This window comes from Peromyscus leucopus, chromosome 3, assembly GCF_004664715.2.
Source record: "Peromyscus leucopus breed LL Stock chromosome 3, UCI_PerLeu_2.1, whole genome shotgun sequence".
NCBI lineage: Eukaryota > Metazoa > Chordata > Mammalia > Rodentia > Cricetidae > Peromyscus > Peromyscus leucopus.
The window spans coordinates 99,940,883-99,953,120 of NC_051065.1; the positions used below are offsets into that span (position 1 = coordinate 99,940,883).

The 12,238-nt window shown below is 35.8% G+C and overlaps 1 protein-coding gene across 1 annotated transcript in view; it reads left to right on the top strand.

Annotated features, from left to right (window-relative positions):
- The window catches only part of Znf638 (zinc finger protein 638), a 116,757-nt gene that overhangs the window by 75,018 nt on the left and 29,501 nt on the right, over nt 1-12,238 (top strand). The window lies entirely within an intron of this gene.

The following is a 12,238-nucleotide window of genomic DNA, read 5'->3' on the forward strand; positions in this document are numbered from 1 at the left end:
ATTTCTGAGAATGAATATCATAGCTATTTCCCTCCTCTTTCATTGAAGACTTACTGTCTTTTACATAGTAGTCCATATAATTGCACATGTAGTTTTTATAAGCTATAGTTGGTTTTTTTGTTTGTTTGTTTTGTTGTTCAAAACAGCATCCCATGTATCCCAAATGGGTGCTGAACTTGCCATGTGGTCAAGACTGGCCATGAATCCTGATACTCCTGACTCAGCCTTCTGAGTGCTAGAATTACAGGTATGCACCACCATGCCTGACTCACTGTAGTGGTTTTTTAAATAATGATTAAGATTTTTTTCACTTTACCCTGGTATATTCCCCTTTTCTCCTTTCCCTCCTGTTTCTGCTAAATATAGGTTATGACAAGAGATCTTCAGGGTAGAGAGTAGTATATTAAATTATCTTCTCTATGGTAAAAAGGAAAATACCATTGTAATTGATAGATTTGGAATTTTCATGTAGTATTCTGAGGCTGTCTTCTAAGATGGTCATACATCTGTAGGAAACTGAAATTTCATTTATTTAACAAATAGTTTGATTAAAGTTTATGGGAGTCACAAATGGAGATTGCTGTGCTGGGAACTAAAGCAGCTAGCCATACCTTAACTGCTGTAGGAATTCTTCCCTTAAATTTCTAGCATCCTTATATAAGTTGTAATATGAAAACTGCTTTATATGATAACTAAGCAGAGTTACTTCAGCCCAAAACTCCGAATCAAACCATAGGCGAGTTACAAAATTATCCAGGATAAGAGACCTAGATTAGATATTCCATATACTAGACTGGAGAAACTCAGCCAGTCTCTATTCCAGAGAGTAGCAAACACTATAGATGGCAGATAAATTCAACTCCAAAGAAGCAAACAACATCCAATTATGTATAAGATATACGCACAATAGATAGAGCTCCAGAATCTCAAATACAAGATGACGAGATTGGTGAGCCAGAGATGAGTGACAAGCACACTATAATATCCAAGCGAGAACATAGCAGGAAAATTATCAAACCATGGTCACTATTCATTATATTATCCTTCCATTCAATATCAATGTCAAGAACACTATCACTATAAAGCCTGAACACAGTGGGTCTAGAAGATATTGCGAGAATAGAAAATAACACTCAGGAGCAATCCATCCATGCTGCTAATAAGAAACAATCCTTAACAATCCAAACGTGGATACATTAAAGACTCTACCATATAATCCGAGTAAAGGGCTAGTGGATAAAGGTTTCCGAACAAATGACTTACATGAAATGTATACATCCGTAGTATAATAGTATAGCTATATCATAATAAACTTTAACTAAATATAAGACTTCAAACTAACAATAGCTATAATATTCACAATATATAGACATATACTAAACAATCTCACCAGAATTGTACGAGTAAGAGACAAGGTTCCTACGTGGAGAGATAATATCTCACCAGAGAGTAGTGAGAGTTCTGAGACTCTTATAAACACGATAGTAACACACACCACTTAGAGAGAGCTCACCCCACATATCATAAAATCACAAGAGAACACTAAGAAGTTATAAAGTCAACATCAAAACCCCACTACTCTCATTTGAGAGTGGCGCTTAGATTTGAGAGTAGACACATCACCACTAGCTGCTACACACAACGAACAATCTAACCAGAACCTGAAACTTAACAAAGAAATAAAGACCTGGCCTGTAAGAGCAATGAATTTATTAAATCTTACAAAAGTATCACGCCAATAAGCGAGTTAATCTAAGCAGAATATTTTACCAATCCGTAACAAGGTAGTCACTCAAATCACAATATCTACCTTCGTTATCTCAGTTCACCCTATATGAATCTTCTCAATAAATATGTTTGATCTGTCATCTTATTGAGCGAGCGAATATTATTTAGTTCTCACAGATCACAGAGACAAAAATAGGATATTACTACCTCTCGTTCTAGTCGTTAGCCATATCGAGCAACACTGGCCTTCAAGAAGCATATCACACAGGACACTAAAACATTAAGAGAAATTCTACAAAATACGAGTAGCGTGGACCACTCTGATACATGTCTGCTCCGAGACCGAAACACATATAGGGGATTCAATAAGAGGGATGAATATGAAAGACAGAAATATCACACGAACACTAGAGTAACTGCAATAGGTCATATAGAGCTACATTTGGAGATCTCTCTCAAACTTATGGATCAAAACTACTGAAGTCATGTCTAATAGGATAAGAGATTAGAAGAGTAAAGAGGCACACATATTTATAACGCGAGAATTACTTCAACCAATAGGAAATTATGAGATATAACAATGCAGGACAATCACCTGGAGTGAGACTCGTATAAAAAAGAAGATAGACTCACAACAGAGACGCGCTAATACGTAATATGAAGTAACTACAGGGGAGAAATTAATACGCATGCAAAGTCGAGCGATAGCGTGACTGTCTGAAGCATATGACAGCGAAATAGTCCAACGGAAGAGAACAATGACAAGAGATAAATTCAATCGCACATATATATGTAGCTTTGCCAGATCTCTTTTGTATACAAAACAATACACCAAATATAAAACACTATATATCCACACAGCAATGACATTATACTCGCAAATTACGGTCTATATAGAAGATCTCACTTTAATCTCTATAATTTATCTGCACAAATCAATTAACTGAATATGAGACATACGGTTCATATGCAGACAAGATACAATATGAGGAAATACCAGAGAATCACAAGATACTTTTGATCATACAAAACCCTGCTAATTAACACAACATAGCAATGGAAAAGAGCAGAAGAGAGAAGAGTGACAAGTCTACGATATATGATACTCATAGAGAGATTACTTATATAGTATTACTGTTTATGATGCTAGTAACCAGATAAACCATTTAAATAGACCAATAACCCCTAAAGAAATAGAACAGCCATCAAAATCTCCAACTAAAAAAAGCCCATGACCAAGATGTTTCCAGTGCAATAGAGAGTAAAACTGTCAAAAGTATAACTATATACCAGATAAGCCCTTTCAAAAGTTTCTATCACTTTATATAGTAGAGAATGATAGGGAACGCACTCAATTCTACTCATGTATTATTGAGGAGTCACAATTCTCTTTCATAAAAGAATCACCAGAACTCAGCACAAATAATGCACATCAATATAGATAGAAACTTAGCAGACCTAAATCTCACTTCAGAACAATCGATAGACAGAATATATGAGTCTACACACAACGACACTTGGCACCGAAAATCCCAGCAATATCATCAAGAACGAATCACAGGAAGTTGCTAATCGACGGAAGTGTAACAGATACAATTCACACCAGGTGAAGATGCCAAGGATGGTTCCCAAATAGCTTCTCACTTGGAATTCAGAATCTAACTGAGAATCCTCTAACACACACTAATATCTGAGAGGGACACTTGAATTTATACAGATATACACTATTATTGCACTCATACTTCCTAGCTGAGACACCTAAATAGACCTATTTGTACTAACACAACTGAGTCTTCTATTATAAGACTATAGTATATATATATATATACGAAAATTAATAAAATGAAATTTCAACAGTATATCATCTCTTCTAAACATAATAAAAGTAGACTCTATAGCAAGCATCTAGCATAACCCACACAATTCAAATCTTGGAGAGCACTGAGCTCAACGTGAGTGTGATATTCTCTACTTAAACTACGAGTATACCATGATCGATCAATGTTGTGCCCTAGATTCCCCACAGACATGTTGTAGTTTAACTATCATAGACACATAGCTATATATGAGCTAGATAGAGTACACCATATCAGAAAGAGCAGATCAATCGCTCGGTGATAGATCAGCAAGACTTGTGCATACGGAGCGCCACAGATAGATATCACACCTGACTTCTTTGCGTCTAGAGTGACTATAGGAGGAGATAAAAGCGAGACAGTGAGTCCAACTACCCCACAAAAACTCTAACCTCAGGAGTAACTTATACTTGAATAACACTCACGTGTTCTCATTAGAGGTCTTAGAGTTATATTGATCCCCGCTGAGATTATACCTCTTGCAAAGCCCACATTCAGAGGATGCATTCGCAATACCACAAACTGAAATAACCAATGAGGGCCTGATACAAGACAGAATCGAGAGAAAACAGCACGCCTTTACAATTATCCGAACTCCACCAATACTACATGAATTAAAATCGAACCCTGGAGTAGATCTGACTGAAGCGCCAAACAAAAGTGGAGATAGGACTGCAGTGCGAAGTAGAGAGCAAATCTAATCATATGCTCTAAGAGCTAGATAGAATTGTGTGATACGAGTAGCACTAGTATCAACATAAAATGGCGCATAAATCTCCCATAGCATGTGATATAGTTTTATCGAACACAGCACATCCATACCTGTCTTCTGGAGAGCTTGCGTTATATCACCTATATCCTCTTTAGACACACATATCTTCTACTCTCAGATTTCAAAATTTTTATGATTGACATTTAGATCGAGCAGAGAGTCTCAAAATTTCACATCTTTTGATATATATCGTGATAGAAATATCACCTAGTAATAATGGAAAAACAAAAGACCGCCACAGGAGATATCTCATATGAACCCATTATTATACTACGCCAATCAAGCAATCTCGGCAGAAAACGTCAATCCTAATAGCTCTCTGACCGATGAAGGTCTCGAAGTCAGACTAGATATTTGTGACGTCAATTAGTAATAAAAACTAGCTATTGGTAACTTGAGAAAACGACATATACGGACCAAGAATCGAATTGAAGACCCTGAAAGTTAATGTTTGGGGAGAGTCACACTACTAATAGATCCTGAGTCTAGAGACCACACAAGGAGCATAATATTAAATACTATTAACTGTTAAAAGAGGAGAGACACCCTTTCACAAAACACAATTGCGTAGCCATGATTTTTGCCCTGGTGCAACAGACTGAAAAGGTGGTGAATATCACTCACATAAATAGGAGAGCACGATTCATCTGTCACCACAGAGTCACGAAACACAACGAAGTTCGGAGATAGCACTCATATCAGATAAATTAAATCATAGAACCCACACTATCTCTTAGACACACCTAATGAAGATATAGAAAATAGAAATCCTTAGGCTATAGCCATAGATTATCATATTTAGAGGTAGGGGTAGCCTAAACCTATAAGTTAAAACACCACTGTTGATTACGCGGTACCATCAATCCTATGCAACGCACGGACGGAGAACCATATAAATAAATGACCTCAACATTACTCATGAACTTTTGAGCTAGGGAAAATTACGTAGAGAGACCACCCCACACACACAAGAGGAGAGACCACGCATAAGCCTCACAGATGTGAGGGACTATATCACAGCTACGATCAGTCATCCTATACCACCAGCACTCTAGTACAGTCCATCTGATATTTCTGATATGTCACACATGAATATTGAGCAACTTAGATATAGTCAATAGATATCTACAACGACTCTACTACTCAATATCAACGACGAAGTTGGAGGTCAATTTAAAAAACAGACCTACAAGAACAGAGAACAAACAGAGAGACAAAACGAATAAGATCATAAATGGACAGCGAAAGATATTTGTTAATGACAAAACAGCTCGAACACCTCTATAACTCATACAATAAGAGAATGCACACATCAAAACGACGCTTGAGATACCGACCGCTTTAGATTATCATTTTTTTAAAATCTATGGTATATCATCTCAAGGAGATCAAACACCATACGATGACAGAAACTAGTACTTTGTACTGAGGATTGAGCTACAGATTGATATCTATCATACTCACGAACTACTGTTTGGCAGTCAGTGTGAATATGTCAAACAATGTGACGACTAATAGAGTTGAAGTAGAGACTCTACTAGTAGCGGTGCTTTTTGAGAAGAGTAAGAAGTGAAACGAGTAGACGCATAGGGCGAAGACCTGTCATATGACTATCTAGAGCCATTCTAGCTTGATCTATTATTACAACCACAACAGAGAGAGAAACTATTATAACATACTTAACACTACCATAACTTTCTAAAGTTACAACGATCTCAGTACCTTCCGCTCACTGTCCACAAGCAGACAATTTATCAATTGACATAACGCGACGAATCTGGCCAAAACAAATAAAGATTGCCATATTGCTAAACGCAGAGTAAGAACAGATGAAAAAATGGGGTACATATACACAAGGTGAGTATGCTGAAGAAATGTCTATGAGTTCTTGTATTCAAGAGTAAATAATATAAATATATAACAGGATAAATTTGCAGGCATGAGAGTAGGAGTGATAGGACTAAAGAAATATAAATACAGTCTGTATGAGCATATAATAGCTTCATAATCGCTAGAAATATATGAAGGAGATTAAAATCGAGCTATGTAGTTCCGATCAATAAATCTTGGTGGAGGTTATTCTAGAGTATAGCTGCAAAAAAAAGAGGAGAACAAGCTTTAGATATCCCAAGTAACCCAAGAGACCATACAACAAGCTACTGAGAGGAGTATGCAGATGGGAGAGAAGAGAGCGGCATTCATATATTAAATATTATTAATATCAGACGAGATATATTACACATGCGATTATCTAGCATAATAATATAAGTAAAGCACATATATTATAATGAAAAACCATGATATTAAAATAATTTCTAGTATCATGAAACAAAGCTGATAGAGCGTAATCCCTCAGCTGAAAACAATTTAGGCCTAGCACTTATACTTATCGAGTATCTATAGTATAATATTTGTACTAGAGAGATCAGTGTTAGTATATGTGCCTTCTATCAGTGCAGTGGGACCAAGTCCTGTGCTCAATGCATGAATGGTTTCGTGTCTTAAAAAGCAACATAAATAGCTATGGCGACTTAAGGATAGTCATGGATGGTAATATCAGAGACATTGTGAATCTTCTCCGTGGATCTCGGAGCAATTATACAAAGAGATTTAACTATCAGTTCTCGGGGAGCGAGACTTCTAGACACTGAGGAGAGCAAAGACGTGGAATAGAAGCGAGCTAGCACTGAGCGACGTACACACAGCGTATAGCGTGAGCAGACGGGAGGGTAAATAAGCGGATGAATACCAACTGTGCTGAGAGAGAGACAATACGTGAATAGGTAATGTAACAGTATATAATAAAAATCATATATCATCAATATCAAACATAAAACATAAAATACAAATAAAAAAGAACATATAAAATATAGAAGATAGATGGATCATTAGAGATGCATATTACATCTTCTTCTCGTTACACTGTCATTTTAACTCCTTTCACAGCTATAAAACAGTCGTACTGATATTCTGTTGACTTCCAACAACAGATTAAATTTCCCTGAAAAGAAATGAATGCTATTTACATAACAAACTCAGTTACTTAGACTATTTGCTTTGACAGAGAGCAAATATTATGGGCCAAACTTTTGCCTCTTTTAAGCGTAGTGTATATTGACATAAGTTGTATACATACTTTTGAGAAAATAGGTACTACACTTTCCAAAAGGGAGAGTAAACATCTTGTGGTATTGAGAGAGTGTCAGAGAAGTGAGTCCTATCAGGTTAGTCTCTGGAACAGAGGAATCATCGACGGAATTTAAACACTACTCGAGGAGAAAAATTCGAGGAAAAAAGAACTGCAGAGAACTTTAAGAAAACACAATCTTGAACGATTAAATCTAATTGTTCATTAGTAATATCATTGAGAGTAGCTGAGAATCAGAGAATATGAAGCGAACTTGATACAATTAACTAACATGTAATGATTTTGGAGTTGCTTATAATAGCAACTTCCTTGCTATTACTAGGTAATCAAATTAGGAAGTCCTGAGTTCATGATCTTTTTCGTATAGATATATTTAGATATATAGAATAATAGTACAAAAGTAGTTAGTGAATCCTTTTTAACTTTATGTTATGGAATTAAAATTGTATATTAAATATTACTACTTTAAAAGTAGACAAATTATAGATCTGCAGAAAATGAAGTCTGCGAAGAGAAGCTACGAGAAAAAGATCTGGTTATTATTCATACTAATATGACCTAACTACACAAAAAGACACTACGAGAGTTTAGATTGTACCAGGTAACAATATGTAACTCAGTCCATTCTGATAACTGCTAGGGTGTTATATTTGGTAATTATTTATTATACTGGAGTGTGAGTTATAGATTAAATATATTTTCTTTATTGTGGGATTAGATATCAATATTAAAAAAGGGTGAATAATTCATGTGAGTTGAGTGTTATTTCGTGTATTTCTTCACACTGAGTGAATATAGTGTATTGTCTTGAACATATATAGTGTTTTAGAGTACAGTACTAATACACTGTATTAAAATGGCTACAGAGCACAAAAAGGAGAAGATACATGAGACCAGAATAGACTCAGAGCGAATGTAGAAATTGGAGAAGAAAGCGAAGAATGATAGCATACGAACCTGAAGAGAACAGACACCAGTGAGAGTATGATATTTAGAGAGCACTCGCAGTGCACACAACCAGGTACCCACGACCAACAAAAGCTGCAGGGCAAACACATAAGACATCAGACACCACAAGGTTTAATAAATTATAAGAGCTAGTCAGTAAATAAGTTTGAAATTTGGTTGAGCATTAAAATAAGTATCACACTTCACACTTGTCATCGAGTGCTGAGTATTTTTGTAGGCAGTAGCGAGGGACTTCAGATGGGACAACGAGAGAGGAGACCATTGCATGAGGGCGAGACCTATATGATTAAGTACTACAACACATCCACGAATGGATGCTCTAGTGTAGTGAGATCCTGAAACATTCATATCCTCTATAGAATAATTGAGCACACATGTTTTAGAAAGCAAATGGACGAGATATAGACAAACCTAAACACGACCATGGATTGAATTTCTCTAGGACTTCATAATTAACAATAAGCATCATCAACCACTACTCGGTTCTAGCACATGCATACAAATCAAAGCAAGAATGTGTACACGAACTACTCTCGAACGAATATATAATTTTGTCTTCCAAATAGATATGTTATTTAAACACACATTAGTATCAATTGCATGTATATAGAACTAACTTAATATAGTGTATGGTTTATTATTTGCTATGTCTGAAATCTATGTTAGATCTTAGGTGTGTGAGCATTGATAATAGTGTTTTCTTAAGAAAATTAAAGTAAGTCTGTTTTGCCATGGCAACACATACATCTTGACAATTCAGACTAGACGGAGCGAAGACAAGGCAACTGAGAACAAAGAATAGTGACCTGTAGAGAAACTACCATTATGAGTCAGCGAGGAAGAATGACACAATAGAACATCTTTTTCATTCTTGATGAACTGAATCATCATTAATATAATATAAAACAGAAAAAAACTTTTATTTAACGAAGAAAAGGGTATTGTGAGAATGTGGTTATTTCAATCTGTTATACTATGTGTTGATTCTCCTAATATACTAGGAAGAGTCAATATATTATACAGATACACACTAGAGTGGGCGTAGTATCATTCGACGCGGAGAATAACTGCACAAATGAGATCTATTAAACACAACATGCTAAATATTTTGAGGAAAACAGCAAAGCAGCGTCATCTAATACAAACATGACACGCAAGAGCATCTGACAAATACTGAGGAAGAGGACTGGTACAAAAAGAGACATGAATGAGGCGAAGCCACAGGGCTTCCAATAGAACAGAGAGATACTAATTAGATACGCATTGCTCTAGTATATACAGTGAGGCATCTGTGGCCTCTCATTGGTGAAGTTTTTGTTCATTATCTATTTAAATAAACTGCTCATCGTGAATGAGTAGAACATTCTAGTACTTGTTGCACCACCTAGTGTTTGACGAAGTGCTATAGTTCCTTCTGTGATTGCTTGCTCCGGCCAAACTTCTAACAGAGTGTGACTGTTTCTATTCGCGCTTTATACAATGTTATATCTTGTGTAGAAGTTTGTATCTTTCTCTTAGACAGCGCTGCTTTATTCTCCATATAATGACGTAGACAGAATGGAGACTCTGGACGAGGGGATGGCGTAGTCAGGAAGTACGTGAGTTAGACTGGGATGCGTATACACTGTAGAGTCAGTGATATATTTACATGAGCACAAAGATGTCTATTTTCAGGTATAAACTACTGGGCACACCACAGTACCAAAAAGTTGTACCACCTTCTGTACTGTTTGTCAGCTATTTGTCAGTCATAGAACATGTTAAAAATTAACTCATTTATTGTGGAAATAAAGATAGAATCTTTGAGGATCACATGAACTTTTAAAAAATTGTGTTTCAATTAATTTTTGCCAATTAAGGTCCTTTGGAGGTCACAGAAAATGAACCCAGTGAGCAATTCATCTCTAAGGTCTCAGTTTTGTATTTTCTTTTACACATAAACATCTCCGGTGAGGGAACGGTATTGCACCTTATTTTGCATGTCTGGTCATACAAGACAAAGTATTCACTGTAAGTATACAAGTAGCTATGTCATCCAGACAGTATAGTGTCTTATCACACGACTATGTTGGTTAAAAGACTTGAATAAATGTGTTGTTTATGGAAGATGGTGTCCTCTGAGTTCAAGTTAAGGCAAAATGGATTTAAGGAGTCAAGATAAACAGCTTGTGGAAACTGCCAAGGAATGCCTACTGAACTTATGCTGCACATTGGGAATTTATTTTCTATTCAATAAAACTGAGGAGAATTATCCTAGTTCTTTTAAGCTTTATGGGCCTTTTCGCACCTCGCACACTTAATGGGGCGAAAGTATGAGGCTAATGGAGTAGTTAAGCATTGAATTTGGATTTCATCCACTGCTTGGGGTAGCCACACTTGCATAGTGCTGTGGATTACTAGAGGGTTAGTCCATCCTATCACACTCAATGATTCTTAATGATTCATTGTTTGGGGATAAAACCTCAGGGTTTTGTACTGTTTTGCCAGGTCCACCATGCTGAGCTACATCTACATATTTCCATAACTCATCACTGTTTGGGTAATTTTCTAGTTTTTATATACTTTAAAACATGCAGAGAAACAAAAGTAGATATTATTTTAGAATAAACCTAATGGACATATTTTCTTTAATTTGCTGGGCATTTGTTGTTGGAGAAACAAGTAGACGCTCTGATGGTATAGAGGAGCTATATAACAATGATTGCATGCCTATGAGTTATCTCTATAAATGTATTTAAGAGTAATATTTTTAAATAGCCAAAAATAATCTCATTACATTTTATAAATATTATTAGGTTGAGGCCGGTGTAGAACATTGCTTGCACATTTGAGCAGCCAACAACATGCAATAAGCCAGCACCAAATAGTCCCATACATAAAAACCAAAAAAAACACCCAGGAATTACGAGAGATAGAAGGATTAGACTGGATGCGGGGAAAGTTAGATAGCGAAGAGCTCGTAATTCTACTATATTTTGCCGATTAACTAATAATCACTCATTAATGACCTAATCATGAAGAGTTATTCTTATATATTATATAGGATAAAGTCATTATATAAGTGCACTGAGAGAGTAATTATAACATCAGCAGGATAGTGTCAGAAGTAGGTACAGAAAAAATTATTTAAGGCATTCCAATAAACGCTGTAAATATAAGAGAATTAAATCATTATTTTAGACAATCCCAACTAATGGGTCACCCATGAGAAGACTGTTTGTATAATTGTTTCACTCTACACTTTTGCATTCTTTCAGCGGAACTGCTACACTTTTTGGCGAATGTATTCTTTATACTCTTTTGTCTCACCCTAAAACAATCAAAAATAGGTGTCAGTGTTATAAAACCTAGAGTTCCTTTTCTAAATTTTACTAATATCTATAAAACTTAGGATAAAAGCAAAGTCTGATAACTCAAAGAATAAAGATTTTATTGATGAGGTATATTAGCTACTATATTCGAGGAGAGCAAAAACACTAAAACAGAGAAGTACATATTGGTGGAGGGGAATTAACATGAAAGTATATGGTCTTCAAGAGATGATAGCTAGATAAACTATGCTAACAAAAATATTGACTAACTTAAGAGTGAGGTAGTAGAGTGGGATAAATGGGGAAGATGAGCACACATCACTATCTTTTCTTAAATAATTAAATTGATGTACATGCTACACATACAATTGAGTCACAAGGCTACAGGCAATAATAGAGCTCACAATAAAATTTTTACGCGTTAAGAGGCAGAAAAGAGCAAGAAGAGACTATT